The 14,437-nt window shown below is 34.9% G+C and overlaps 1 long non-coding RNA gene across 1 annotated transcript in view; it reads left to right on the top strand.

Annotated features, from left to right (window-relative positions):
• The first annotated feature begins 2,516 nt into the window (after positions 1-2,516).
• Positions 2,517-14,437, top strand: part of LOC309656174 — an 822,990-nt gene continuing 811,069 nt past the window's right edge. Inside the window, exon 1 of the long non-coding RNA XR_014261204.1 lies at positions 2,517-5,323. This is a non-coding gene — a long non-coding RNA (uncharacterized lncRNA). The remainder of the gene's footprint in view (positions 5,324-14,437) is intronic.

Genomic DNA, 14,437 nt, shown 5'->3' with positions numbered 1-14,437 from the left:
CTAAGTGAAATAAGTAAGACAGAAAAAAACAAATATTGTACGATTTCACTCATATGTGGAATCTATAAAACAAAACAAATAAGCAAACATAACAAAACAGAAATAGGGTTATAAATACAGAGAACAAACAGGTGGTTGCCAGAAGGGGGCAGGGGAGGAAAGAAATAGGTGATGGAGATTAAGAGGTACAAACTTCCAGTTGCAAAGTAAATGAGCAATGGGTATGAAATGTACAGTGTGGGGAATATCATCAATAACTATGTAATATCTTTGTGTGCTGACATATTGTAAGTAGACTTATCGTGGTGATCATTTTGAAATGTGTAGAAATATCAAATCATGTTGTATAACAGGAACTAACATAGTATTGTAGGTCAATTATACTTCAAAAATAAACAAACAAACTAACAGAAAAAGGAGATCAGATGTGTGGTGACCAGAGGCAGGGGGTGGGGAGAGGAGGAATTGGATGAAGACAGTCAAAAGATATTTTTTTTTTTTTTTCATAACTTATATATTCATAACCTATATATTTATTCATAACCTAAAATTTTCAATTTGGAGGAAAGCCAATTTAATACTATAATTAAGAAATTCTTAAACATAGTCAACTATGCAAGTTAATTCTCACACAATTAAATATAGTAAGTTTTTTTATTTAGCATATGTCATTATTATTCATTATATTTGTTCACTAAAAATGAAATCATCAGAAAGGGAAATTACCTCATGACAATTTAAAAACTCATATCCATGACAGATTTGTCTTATAATGTTTTACTTCATACTAGGGAGTTTAAGCCTTGGCATTCACAATGTACCACCTTATGAGCCTTGCACAGAACCTTCAGTTAGATTTTATTACACTTAATATGGAGCTCTAGTCATTATCCCAACAGTCAAGTCTGCATTTGAAATTTGGACTGTACATTACACATTGGCAGTAGATGTTCCCATATTTAAAAATAACAGGAATAAAGTTGTGATTTCTTTTAGTTTCTCTTAGTGATTGTTACTTTGTGAGTTGTATGGAATTAATGACAGGCTATCTTTATGCGCACTTCTTAACTGAGGATTTTAAAGGACTAGAAGATTATCAGATATCAAGGGAATTTAAGAGATTGATTTTGAAAGTCATTTAAATTAACAACAAATAGAAAGACCCCAAATAGCCAAAGCAACCCTGAGAAGTTAAAACAGAGCTGGAATCAGACTCCCTGACTTCAGACTATACTACAAAGCTACAGTAATCAAAACAGTATGGTATTGGCACAAAAACAGAAACATAGATTAAGGGAACAGGATAGAAAGCCCAGAAATAAACCCACACATCTATGGTTAATTAATCTTCAACAAAGGAGACAGGAATATACAATGGAGAAAAGACAGTCTCTTCAGCAAGTGGTTGGGTGTTGACAGCCACATGTAAATCAATGAAGTTAGAAACTCCCTCACACCATACACAAAAATAAACTCAAAATGGATCAAAGACTTAAATGTAAGGCCAGACACTATAAAACTCTTAGAGGAAAACATAGGCAGAACACTCTTTGACATAATCATAGCAATATCTTTTTTGATCCACCACCTAGAGTAATAAAAATAAAGAAATGGGACCTAATTAAACTTAAAAGCTTCTGCACAGCAAAGGAAATCATAAACAAAATGAAAAGACAACCCACAGAATGGGAGAAAATATTTGCAAATGAAGCAACAGACAAAGGATTAGTCTCCAAAATATACAAATAGCTAATGCAGCTCAATATCAATAAAACAAACAACCCAATCAAAAAATGGGCAGAAGACCTAAAAAGACATTTCTCCAAAGAATATATACTGATGTCTAACAGTCACATGAAAAGATGCTCAACATCGCTAGTTATTAGAGAAATACAAATCAAAACTACAATGAGGTATCACCTCACACCAGTCAGAATGGCCATAATCAAAAAGTCTACAAACAATAAATGCTGGAGAGGGTGTGGAGAAAAGGGAACCCTCCTACACTGTTGGTGGGAATGTAAATTGGTACAACCACTATGGAGAACAGTATGGAAGTTCCTTAAAAAACTAAAAATAGAACTACCATACGACCCAGCAATCCCACTCCTGGGCATATATCCAGAGAAAACCATAATCTGAAAAGACACATGTCCCCTGTGTTCATTGCAGCACTATCTACAATCACCAACACATGGAAGCAACCATCAACAGAGGAATGGATAAAGATGTGGTACATATATACATTGGAATATTACTCAGCCATAAAAAAGAATGAAATAATACCATTTGTAGCAATATGAATGGACCTAGATATTATCATACTAAGCAAAGTAAGTCAGACAGAGAAAGACAAATATCATATGATATCACTCATATGTGGAATCTAATTTTAAAAAATGGTACAAATGAATTTACTCACAAAACAGAATCAAACTTACAGATATCAACAACAAGCTTATGGTTACGAAAGGGGAAATGTGGTGGGGAGGGATAAATCGGGAGCTTGGGGGAGGGATAAATCGGGAGCTTGGGATGAACATACACACACTACTATATATAAGATAGATATCCAACAAGGATCTACTGTATAGCACAGGGAACTCTACTCAATATTCTGTAATAACCTATATGAGAAAAGAATCTAAAAAAGAATAAATATATGTGTATGTATAACTAAATCACTTTGCTGTACATGTGAAACTAACACAACATTGTAAATCAACTATACTTCAATAAAATCAAAATTAAAACAACAACAACAACAAATAGAAGGTTTTCTTTTAAAACCATGTAAATAGCTGGTGTTACTGAATGAAAAATAACAAACACAAAAGGAAGTTTTTTTAAATACTAATATTGGAGGTCAAAAAATAGATGATACTGAGTTCTAAAATAGTGTGCTAATTTATCTTTATAAAATGTGAAGTGGACAGGCTTGATTAGTGAAATGATTAGTTAATTTTTTCTAAATCTTTAGTTCTTTCCCACAAATATGTTAAAGTTATAAAAGAAGGCTGGAGACAATAAGCTAGACATTTGAAGAGACTGACAATTTAAATGTGAATAAGGATCTATCACTCAATAACAAGGTAAATGACAGGAAGAAATACAACTAAAAATGCCAGGATTTCAGATATCTTAAGAATCTACCATAGAGATATGTATGATTGTGAACAAATACACCTGTGAAAACAATATGCCTATGTTTTTTCAAAAATAGTTGCATATATAAAATACCTTTATACCAAATTGTGAAAGCTTAAAAGACAATATTACATATATTAAAATAGTCTAAAAACAATGGAAAAAGTAAAAATCATAAATTCTACACTATTTTCTTCTAGTGTACTTGTACATTAAAATAAAGAATTTTCATTTCCATGGGTAAACAAACTGAACCAAAGTGTTGAGATTGTGTGTTTATACATACATTCAATATTCATAATCATATACGTACATATAATGTATACTATGTATGATAAATTTTTTTTTAATTCCTGTACAATAAGAAATGCTATTCCCCAAATTGTGGGTAAATAGCAACAGCCTGTGGTCATTTCTGATGTTGCAGTTTTCCTATTTATTTACTTTAAGTATAAATACAATATTTAAGCATTTGCTTTAAGTATTACTTACAGTATTGTAGTATTCATTTACAATAAGTATTCTGTTTACCTGTCCTAATAGCTGTGAAATGCCCTCTATTCATATCCTCCTCCCCACAAAGCACCACATTTTAGGAAATAAAATCTAGAACTTAAAAATCTGATTAGCTAGTCTTTGGCTATTGGGGAGGGGGGTTGCTACATTCCACCTAAAAACATAGCAAACCTCCAAATCTTGCAGACACTGGCATACTCTATGATACAGTTCACATCCTGATTTGACTCTAAGGATGATTCAGATCTCCTAGGTCTTAGTAAGGAGTTTAGATTGTGTAATCAAGGCAGTGAAAGTCATTAGAAAGTACTAAGCACAAGACAGTGAAATGACATTTTAAAAACACTGTGTCGGGGGTCTATATGGATTAGTGTGGAGAGATAAATGTGAGGATGGGGCATGAGGAATCTGTGTTAGCAGCCCAGGTGAGAGATGAGGGTGGCTTCACCAAAGGAGGTAGCAGCAAAGGTGGTGCAGGACGGACACAGTTAGGACATATTGGAAATACTTTTAAAGGACCTTCTGATGGATTAAAAGTGGAGCTAAGGAATCAAGAATGAATACTAGGTTTTTTCACTTAAGTAACTATGTCATGAGATAAGGAAGACTGAGGACAAACGGGTCAGTTTTACCAAGAGCTGCGCTTTAGACATGACAAGTTGGAGGCACCTGTTACCCATCCCTGTGGAGACACAGGAGGCAATCAGAATCGCAGATCTGGAGTTCACAAGCTGAGGAAGCCCAGCAGGAGGTTATCATTTGAAAGTCATCAACGTATAGATGATACTTACAATTTGAGCCTAGAGTCATTCATTTATTCATCTATCCAACAAATATTTACTGAGCACCTCAGATGAACCAGGTACTGTTCTAAGTGTTAGGAATACAACACTGAAAAAATTCAGATAAAAATCCTTGCCTTTACGGGGCTAACATTCTATATGCAGAGATCCCCTAAAAAGAAAATGTAGAAGGCAAGAAGAGAATCCAGGACTGATCTCTGGGGCATCCCACCTTGACCGGATGACAGGACAAGGAGAAGCCCACAGAGAATAGAGTGGAAAAGCTGCCTGGAGAAGATAAACCAGAAGACTGTGGTGTCACAGAAGCCAAGAGAAAAAGTGACTCACCCATTTGAATTCTTTTTTAACAACAGTACAACTTTGTAAAGGCCTGCTGAGGTGTGGAGAAAGATTAGAAAGAGAAAATGATTTTTAAATTAGGTGATAAGGAGATTGTTTGTGTCTTTAAGACTCAGTGAAATGGAAGATGGCTTCTGTATCTAAGTGGACTGAGGCAAAAATTGAGGGGAGGGTAACAAACTGGAGGCAATAAGTGTGGACTTTGGTAAGTTTTACTGTCAAGGGAAGTTGAGAAGTAGGCAAGTGGCAGGAGGACAAATAGTTAGATTTATGTGTGATGTCTGCAAGCCCTTACCAGAGTGTATGACACATAGTTAACATTCAATAAACACTATACATTATTGTTGATGATAAATGATATTTAAATTCAATAGTTTGCATTAAAAAATAATTTACTGACAAGGGGTTGTCACCAAACCTGCGAGTTATGGACTTTCCACTGGAAGTCTTAAAATTAGTTCAGATTACATAGAGCCTGAATTCACAAATGAATAAGTACAAATTAGCAATAAAGATAGGTAGCATTTTTCATCTATTAAATTGGCAATTTTTTAAAGTATAATATTCAATGTTGGTAAAGGTGCAAGGAAATGAATCTTAAACAGAATTTATAGGGATACAACCTTTCTGAAAAGTAAATTCATATGTATTAAAAGCCTTTAAAATGTGCTTGCTTTTAGTTTTGTTTGTTTTTTCCATGAATCTCATTAGAGTATATTTAATGGAAGAGAATTATAAAGTTAAAGAAACACAGAAGTCAGGCATTTAAAAAAAAGAAACTAGAAATATACACTTTCTGTAAGTAGCATCTGATGTAGGACTGTTTGCATAAATTTGGTGAAATACCCATCCATTCAGACTTCTTTTTTTTTAACCTCAGGGCTAATTGTTGTAAAGTTCTATACTTAATGTCAGCCTTCAAGACCACCCAGAGTTTTCTGCAGGAAGGCAGAATGTTCACCTTCTTAGCGGGGTGAGCTTCTAAGAGCACAAATACCTGAAAGCCAGTCTCTGGGTTGATTTTGCTTGTTTTCCCTGTTTTCTGGAACAGTGACAGGTTAATAGTCATATTCATCAGAGTATTTAATGGTTAGGGATCCGTTTTCCCCAATAGTCCCTGGCTCCCTTTTAGCAACCGTGTCCTTAGAACAGTATGGTTCAAATCTGGGCTACTTGAGTGGGGCTCAGAGAGCCATACCAAATAATTTTGCTTTGTATAAAATTTGGTGGCCCTGGAATATAGCTGGCACACTAAGTGAAAGGTGGAATTCCTCGAAGGACAACAAAACCAGTCCAGTGTCTTGGAATGAGATGATTCTGACATGATGGGGATCACTGCTATCCTATAAAACTAGACTATTCAGACTTTCACTGCCTAGAGATAAGACTCATTTCACAAGGCAGTGCCATTATATTTTCTTCTCGAAACTGAGTTTTTAACACCAGCCCATAATATCTTATTCTAGTACTTGACAAGGTTTGAAATGTTTTTATTATTTCATTTGAGCTTTAGAGTAATGTTATACCCATTTAAGGTATTTAGAAACTCAGATTCAGAGACTGCATCCCCTATGTAATAATAAGACTGTTTCATAAGATTTCCTTATCCACTGTGAGCAAAATCCCAAAACGTGGCACAATACACGGCAGAAAGGCTACAAAGCGTGAGCGGGTATGAGGGTGTTGCATCAACTTACCTCTGCCCTTTAAAGGCCATTGGGAATACACGGGCAAGGCTATCTTTGCACTAGCTGCTTCTTACATATGGCCCAAAGCATGCTTCCGGCACCAGTGTCTTCGGAAGAGGTGTGAAAAAACTTCTCTCTGAGTCCAGGAGAGTGGGCTGTTCAAATCCTCCTGGAGACAAAAGAAAGAATTGGTTCCAGTGCCTTTTTCAATCCTAACAGCTTTCAGATGACACATTGGGAGTCATTTATACAGACTTGAATATACCCCAAAGCATTCCTCGCCAAGCCTTCCCACAGTCTACATGAGCCAATGCAGATCACTTTATTTAAAAAGGTTATATGTTATGTAAAACCCACACTACTAGCTGTCTTAGATTTTTCTCTACCCCTACTTGGACTTCTGAGGGGTTTCCTCCATATTTTCTGTCTTTAACTATAGACTGACTGATTTATTGTCACCCATAAAGCAATATTCATTTTAATACCCCAACTTCCAAAGGTACCACCATTGGAAGTTCTGCTCAGTTCATCAATAAACCTACTGCTTAGTAGTCACTTCCCCTGCCAGTCGACAAGCAAACTATAATTTCAAAAGGTGACACTTTATAGACTAGCAAATCAAACCAATATACTGTACAGCTTATGCCTAAAATGTTGCTTTTTTTCTGATAGGAAACTCTCATGGTCACCTGTGAATCTCTGCCTTGACCTATGGGTCAACTGTATTTAACCTCCTGCTACAGGAGGATGCTTCAGCAAAATGTGTTTTCCTACTAGTTCTTCTCAGCAACTGGAAAGTCTGCCTTATATATTTTCAAAGACTCTTAGTATATTCTAATGCCAAAAGGTACTCTTTGTGGTGACTTATTGGACTGGGGAGACATTACTGGCCATTTGGTCTAGACCAAATGTCCTACCTCTGTGAAAGCCCTTGGAGGGCACTCTTGCCTCTGACCTATAACTTGGAAAATAAGGTTTTATTCCTAATTATCTATTATTATAGCTACTATTTTAATTTTGCATGATGCCTTTCATTCTATTGCAGTAACAAATGGGTTACTTTATATTTTTTGTTCATATTTACAACAAGCCATTAGGTAGGTAGCTTTAAATAAGATTTACATGGGTAATATTTTAGAGATGAGAGGTAATTCTCTACCATGCTACAGACCTGACCCATTTCATGTATAAATTTCAGTGAAATAGCAACAAAGGAAACACGGGCAAAACATTCGCTGATGGGCATTGGTCACCCATTATCTTTAGCTTCTTTTATTTTATCTGCCTTATAATATCATTTTTATTCTTCCATAATTAAGCCTATATGATTTTCATTAACATAAATTCTGGTTCAAATAATTACAGGTTCAATTACTGTCATGTAATTTCAGGCTCTGCTTGTTGGTTGATCGGCAACTTCATGTTTCATATATGCAAATATAGTTAAAATGCAATTCCCCTATTTTGAGAATATATAGCAAAACTAGGTCTTTATAAATATAAATATTTTAAAACCATTAAAGAGAAATATGTATTCATACTTTTATTCATAACTTGAGTATAAATTTATATTTTAAAGGGTATAATTTAAATTTTATGAATATAAACTAAATTTTATTTATAAATTAAAAGAGTACAAGTTCATATATGTGTGTGCATATTTTTTCCTAGATTTTTAAAATGCACACTTAAGAAAATATGTATACAAACTCAATTTCTAGATTTCATGTTGGAGTCTGCTAGTAAATGCAATAAGCAATTTTATGAAATCAGTTTTTTATTATTTATTTGCTAGAAATGAAAACAACATGAAATTATACTTTAATAGTGGATTGCCATTGCAATTATAAGTTATTTTCCCCAACCATCTCTATTTTTGGTAGATGATTAGTGCCCCGTGGGATCTAGAGACTTCTCTGATCGAAAGCTGTTTGTTTTCTACATGCTGCAATTATATATTACACATATACCAATGATGAGTAGCCTCATGTGTTGGGATAAATATCTTATTATAAGTTCAAATGCTTAGATACTTTTTCAATGTTTATTTGAGCTGAGCAAAACATAGTGGTTTGAGTTCACAGGGGGCTTACATAAACCTTTTGGGGGAGAATTTCAGCTCACAGGGGTTTGTAAGCAGATGGCATATGCAAGCAATCACACTTCTCCTTGGTGGGAGGAATGGCATTCTCAGGGTAACAAAATAAGGGAGGGAAGTGCCATGACAAGTCTGTTCTCAGAGTCTCCACCTGGGCTTTCCCCACAAGGCAAAGATACTAAGCATAAGTTTGAGGGATAACACGGAATCAGAATACAGTGAAGTGCTTCTCGCAACACCTTCAGCCTGGCCCACCCCCATTCTCCCTCTGGGAGCCTTGGAAGCAAGTTGAACCATCCCACTGTTCAGAACTGAGGTGAAATTTTGCAGGAATTTGATGAGATTATGTTTAGGAAGTTAGAACCCAGAAGTACCCATTTCTTGTCCTCACAGTGTGCCACCTGTGGTGCTACAAGCAAGAAATAATTTCAAAATGGGAATCAAAGGACACGTTTATAATAGTTGGACCAGCACCCAGTTCTTCAATGAACAGAACTCTGGAAAACTTGGGTGGGAATACATGTAAGAAGAGCCCTCCACCTTCCAACCAGCTCTATCCATTCTCCACCTAAATCTTGGGAGGATCATTCTGCCCAATGTTATAAGAACTCAAAGCAGTGACCAGTAAACTAAGGTAAAAAGAGAGAGAGATAGGAGAACAATCTGGCCCCAAGGAAAGCCCTAAACCAGTTTAGTGAGTGTACAAACTTGGCATGAGTGGGGAGCAGAACAGGGGAAAGAGAAAGGAAAAAAAGAGAAATGAGAAGGGAAGGAAAGTGAATAGAAGGAAAGGAAAGGGGGAATGTTTCTTAACCCTCAGTGAACCCACTCACTGGCAAATGTGTCTCAATCAAAATCCTACAGTCTGGCAGAAACCATAGCAATGCTTCCCCCTGAGGGGGGAAATAAAGAAAGGAACGGACACAGATTTGGTCAGAGAAGATGTTTTTGTCCTCTCTTCCCCCACCAAACCATTGTGTTTTAAAATAACCAGGGATGTCTAACCAGACCTCGGGTCATCCCCTCTGAAAAATACTACGACTACAACAGATGTCTGTGGGACAGAACCTGGCACTCAGATACACTTTAGGACAGATCTACAACTTGACCCCCAAAACCACACAAACACACCAAAGCTGACTCCTTTCATTTTGGTTAAACTGGAAATAAACTTGTTTATTAAAGGCTAGGAGGGCAGAGAGATGACTGAGGAGACTTTACACTCTTACTAGCATGTCTACTTATAATAAACATATAATTCTAAGGAATTCTTTTCCATCTAGATCAACATAGGTCTACTCAGGTGACACAGAAGACATATTGCTGCAAAGAAAAAATGAAGGGTACTACCATGTTCAAAGAATTTTACTCCAAGCTTGTTTCATATACACTGAAACAGTCCTGAAATATAATACCTAAATAGTAAGATCATTTCTCTATGTCATACCACTTTCCTAGTGGCTGTTACTCCTGAACTGTGAACTTAAACTTGTTCTAGTCTTTTGTATCTATTTCCCTCAAATCCACAAGTGTAACAGTTGGCAATGTTGCTCATAGCTAAAGTTCCATCATTTCCCTGGTACTATCCAGTTTACCCCATGATAATAAATACTTTAAGTATGTACAAATATGTACAAGTTATTGTATAAATGAAGAAAATACCATGTTAAATCCTGAAAATGTGGGCTTTAGGGTCCTCACTAAATCAATGGACTATATCTTGGAAGCTGTTAAAAGAAAAAAAAAGGTAATACCAATTCCAGTCATTTATGTCTACTACTCACAATTTATGCTTAACAACAATGTTGCTCAATAATGAGCATGCACACCTTTAAATGTGAAGGTTGTATCTGATTAGAACACAAAACACCATTCAGATATACACAGACTCACAGTGAGCTGTTCATACAGCAGAACCACACCAAGCTTAAAAAGAAAGAACGAACTTTGGTCTACAATTACAACAGAATGAAAAGAAAAGTATGAGCAATTCCAAAGGAAGAATAAACTAGATTTGGTGATCTGGAAAATGGGTAAGTAAAAAGAGGAAGATCTCAGAAGTATATTGAAGATCTGAAAATCATTTAATATTTAAGTTTTATTCCATTAATTTAACAGTTGTTTTACTCATCACAGACACCAGGAGAAACAAGATATTTACAAGGAGCAGTTTTTAGGATTCTTTTATTTCAAAGTAGGGCAGATGAGCTGGCTTCTACAATGGGAGGTAAACCAGAATCTAGGAGGATACTGTGGAAGTCTTGGTTTGTGCTTTCAGATGACAACGGGGAAGCTAGAGAAGGGCTCATGATGCGGTGGTTCAGTGAAGGCAGATGTGACAAGATGACAAATGTGCAGCCTTTAAATTCCTTTGGGATTACAAAAATATTGGGGGGGGATTCTGATAAAAAACTGGGTTTCCTACAGTAAATTTGTGTGGATTATTGGACATTAGAGCAAAGTGTATTCTCCATATTTATTTTTTCCATATGGGACATTTGGAACTGAAAAAGGGCTTTAGAGAAAACTAATGAAATCTGATGGAGTTTAGTTAATAATAATAATAACAATAATAAAATATGAAGCTTAGCTCATAGTAATGTATCAAAGTTGGTTCATTAGTTGTGACAAATTGACCATAATGATGCAAGGTGTTAGCAATAGAGTAGTATATGGGAACTCTCTGTACTCTCTTTGAAACTTTTCTCTAAATCTAAAACTATTCTAAAATAAAATGTTTCCTTAAAACCAAAAAAAAAAAAGTAAAAAAGCACTTGTTAGTACATGCAAGTTTAAAATTTCAGCCTATATGTTTAGATCAGTTCTTACATGTAGTAAATCTTCAATAAATTATAATTATTATTATGAGTAAATGCACAATGTGCAAACATTTAAGAGTTTAAGTAAGAGTTGTACCTGATAAAAAGAAAGTTTTAGAAAAATTGATTTAGTGCCTATGTGGTAGTTGGCTTGGATAAGGCAATAGAGGCTGTAGATTCTGGGAGATCCTTAAGAAAAATTTTCACCTCTCTGTACCTTGGTTTCTACATCTGTAAAATGCTGAACCTAAGTTTACCTACCTCATAGGGTTTTTGTGAGGAGTAAGTGAGTTATTAAATGTAAAGTTCTTAGAACAGTGCTTGACATTTAGAAAGAGTCCAATAAGTATTATTTATTACTATCATCACTTTTATCATTGCATTATTATTATATTGAGCCTTGCTGAAGAAAAGAATAACAATGGTGTTGACAAAATGGGGGGAGAGGGAACAGGAAAAAAACAGTAATTTTGAAGAAGAAGAATGATCAGCTAAGAAAGAAATATCTAGTAGAGATTTGGCAACATGCGATTAGAAAACTTTTCGTAGACATGATCATTTAAATATGAGAATAAATAAAATCTCTGAGACTGTGGAAAAAGAAGCGAGCCAAGATCTCAGCCTTTAAAAAAGTAGTCTCAGCTAAAGGGTAGAAAAAGGTGGAGAAACTCATGAAGGAAAAGAAGAAAAAGAAATAGAAAAGAAGAATCAATCAGGCTATCTAGTCTCGGAAGGGAAGAGAATAAGAATTTATAAAAAAAAGAAGAGGGGGTCAGCCCTATGGAAGACCTCAGAAGACATCAAAGGTCTAAGAAAAGCAAGAAGACTCAATTATGACCTGAAACAAATAGCTCAAATAGAGATAGAAGCCAAAGAATGGTTTTATTCATTATATATACTACTATTGTCTACTTTCCACCCCATGAATATAAGCTTCCCCAGGGCAAGGATTTTTGTCTAATTTATTCATTGATGTATGTACATAGTAGGCATTCTATAATATATGGTGAATTAAGGAATAAATAGTTCTCAAACCAGGTCCATAATTTTTAAAATAGTCTATAGTGCAATACAATTGTAGAATCAATGAGAAAGTAGCTATTGTCAAAAATTACTTGACAATACTAACTTTCATGAAGAAAAAAATGGAACTAGGACTATAGAATTTCAAACTAGCGATAACAAATTTATTTTTTTCCAGGAAAAAAATCCAATAATAAATATCACCAAGTAAGTTTAGCATTAATTATATTTAGCTTTTTATCCAGAGGAATGGACATCTTTTCCAGCACCTCCAAGACTATGATTATCCTGTACATTCTTCTCACCTTTGCTGATCATTGTAAAATAAACTTTTATGACAATTTAGAAGTGAAATTTCTGATTTTTAGAAAAATTTGGAGTCTGGGGTGGTGGAGAACAAAAGAATGCCAAAGTCAAATCTTGTTTGAAGATTAGGTTATCAATATTCTTTATGATAATACTAAAACATGAGGTCAAATATTTTATAGATATAGGGGGGAAAAAGAAATAGGATGTAAAAATTTCCAAAACACTAGAAAGATTTTTTTCAAGGAACAAAGTCTACATGATCACTTCATATAAGTCAAAAATTAAGTGGATACAAATAACAGGAAGAAAAGAAAACAAAAAATAAGATGTTAGGAATAAGATATAGAAGAGGTCATAATAAATATGAATGGACTAAAAAAGTCCCTTTTAAAAGACCAAACATTCAGTTTGAATAAACAAAAAAGAAAATCTATAAATGCTGTTTTTTGGAGACATAGTTAAAATGACACAGAAGGATTGAAAATTAAAAAAAGAAAGGTAAAAATATATCAGAAATGAAAATAAGCAGGTTTGAAAATAATTTATCAGTAAGTGTCCTGGCAGAAAATATTTAGCATATTCAGCTTGGATAATTTGAAGAGAGTTTAATAAAAAGAAAGGATGGGCAGGGTTTAGGAAAACCAGCGCTATTTATAGCAGGAAATTCTTACCACCCCTAAGTCTGCATGGGTAAAGGGAGGGAGCTATGACAGGAACCCACGGGCTATAAGGAAAGGGTCATCTGACAGGAGCTGTGACCTTTGGTCAAAACCTAGAGTCACATGGCAACTCCACAAGGAAGGAGCCTGTGGAAGAGGCATCCCAACTTCATTCTCCTCCTTCCCTGAGATGTCTTGCCAGTGGTCCCTGTTAGCCTAACCCAACCAGAAGCCAGGGGGCAAGGGCACCTTTTGATGTGTGTGGTCCATACAAGTCAGCATCTAGAGGCAGAGCAGAATAGAAAAGGGTGGAGCGTGGATCTGGGAGGAAAGTATAAGATTTCCAGCACAGAGAGTCATAAAAGGTAAGTAGAATTCAACTTAAAATCATAAAATGAAGAAAAGTGGAGGTGGATATTTTACAAGGTTAAAGATTTCAAAGATACACAGTCAGGAGCTTTTATGCACCAGTAAACGTATCACTGAAATATATAAGGTAAAAAACATCAACAATATAAGAATAACCTGATGAAACTCTGATTGTGGAGTGACATAGCTTAAAATTTGACATGACCAGAACTGAATGAATGATTGACAAATGTGCTTAGTAAACAAACATATACAGAGAGTTTTGTACCTAACTGAGAAACATCTTTTTTCTAAAGACACACACACAAAAATAATCATCCACTAAGATACAAAATAAGCCTCGGTAATTTCCAAAAGAATACATTTATAGAACACCTTCTCTTACCACAGTCCAATAATAACTGAAATTCACTAAGCACTAATTTTGCATTCTAATTTAATTCACATACTACTATAAGGGAGATGTTATTATCTTCATTTCAAAAACAAATTCTAAAACTGAAGGAAAACCATACTAAATTTTAAAATACTGTGGAGATAGTAAATACATTCAAATATCAGCTATATATATTCTTACAGCAGAATGAAGTGATAAAGATAATGAGGAGGAAAAAGAAGACAGCAGCAGAAGACAATATATATATACAGATTATATATGCATATATTT

This window comes from Balaenoptera physalus (genome assembly GCF_965194825.1).
Source record: "Balaenoptera physalus genome assembly, chromosome: 2".
In the NCBI taxonomy this organism is placed as follows: Eukaryota; Metazoa; Chordata; class Mammalia; order Artiodactyla; family Balaenopteridae; genus Balaenoptera; species Balaenoptera physalus.
The sequence above is the reverse complement of the archived record's forward strand: the minus strand, read 5'-3'. Positions and strand labels throughout refer to the sequence as shown.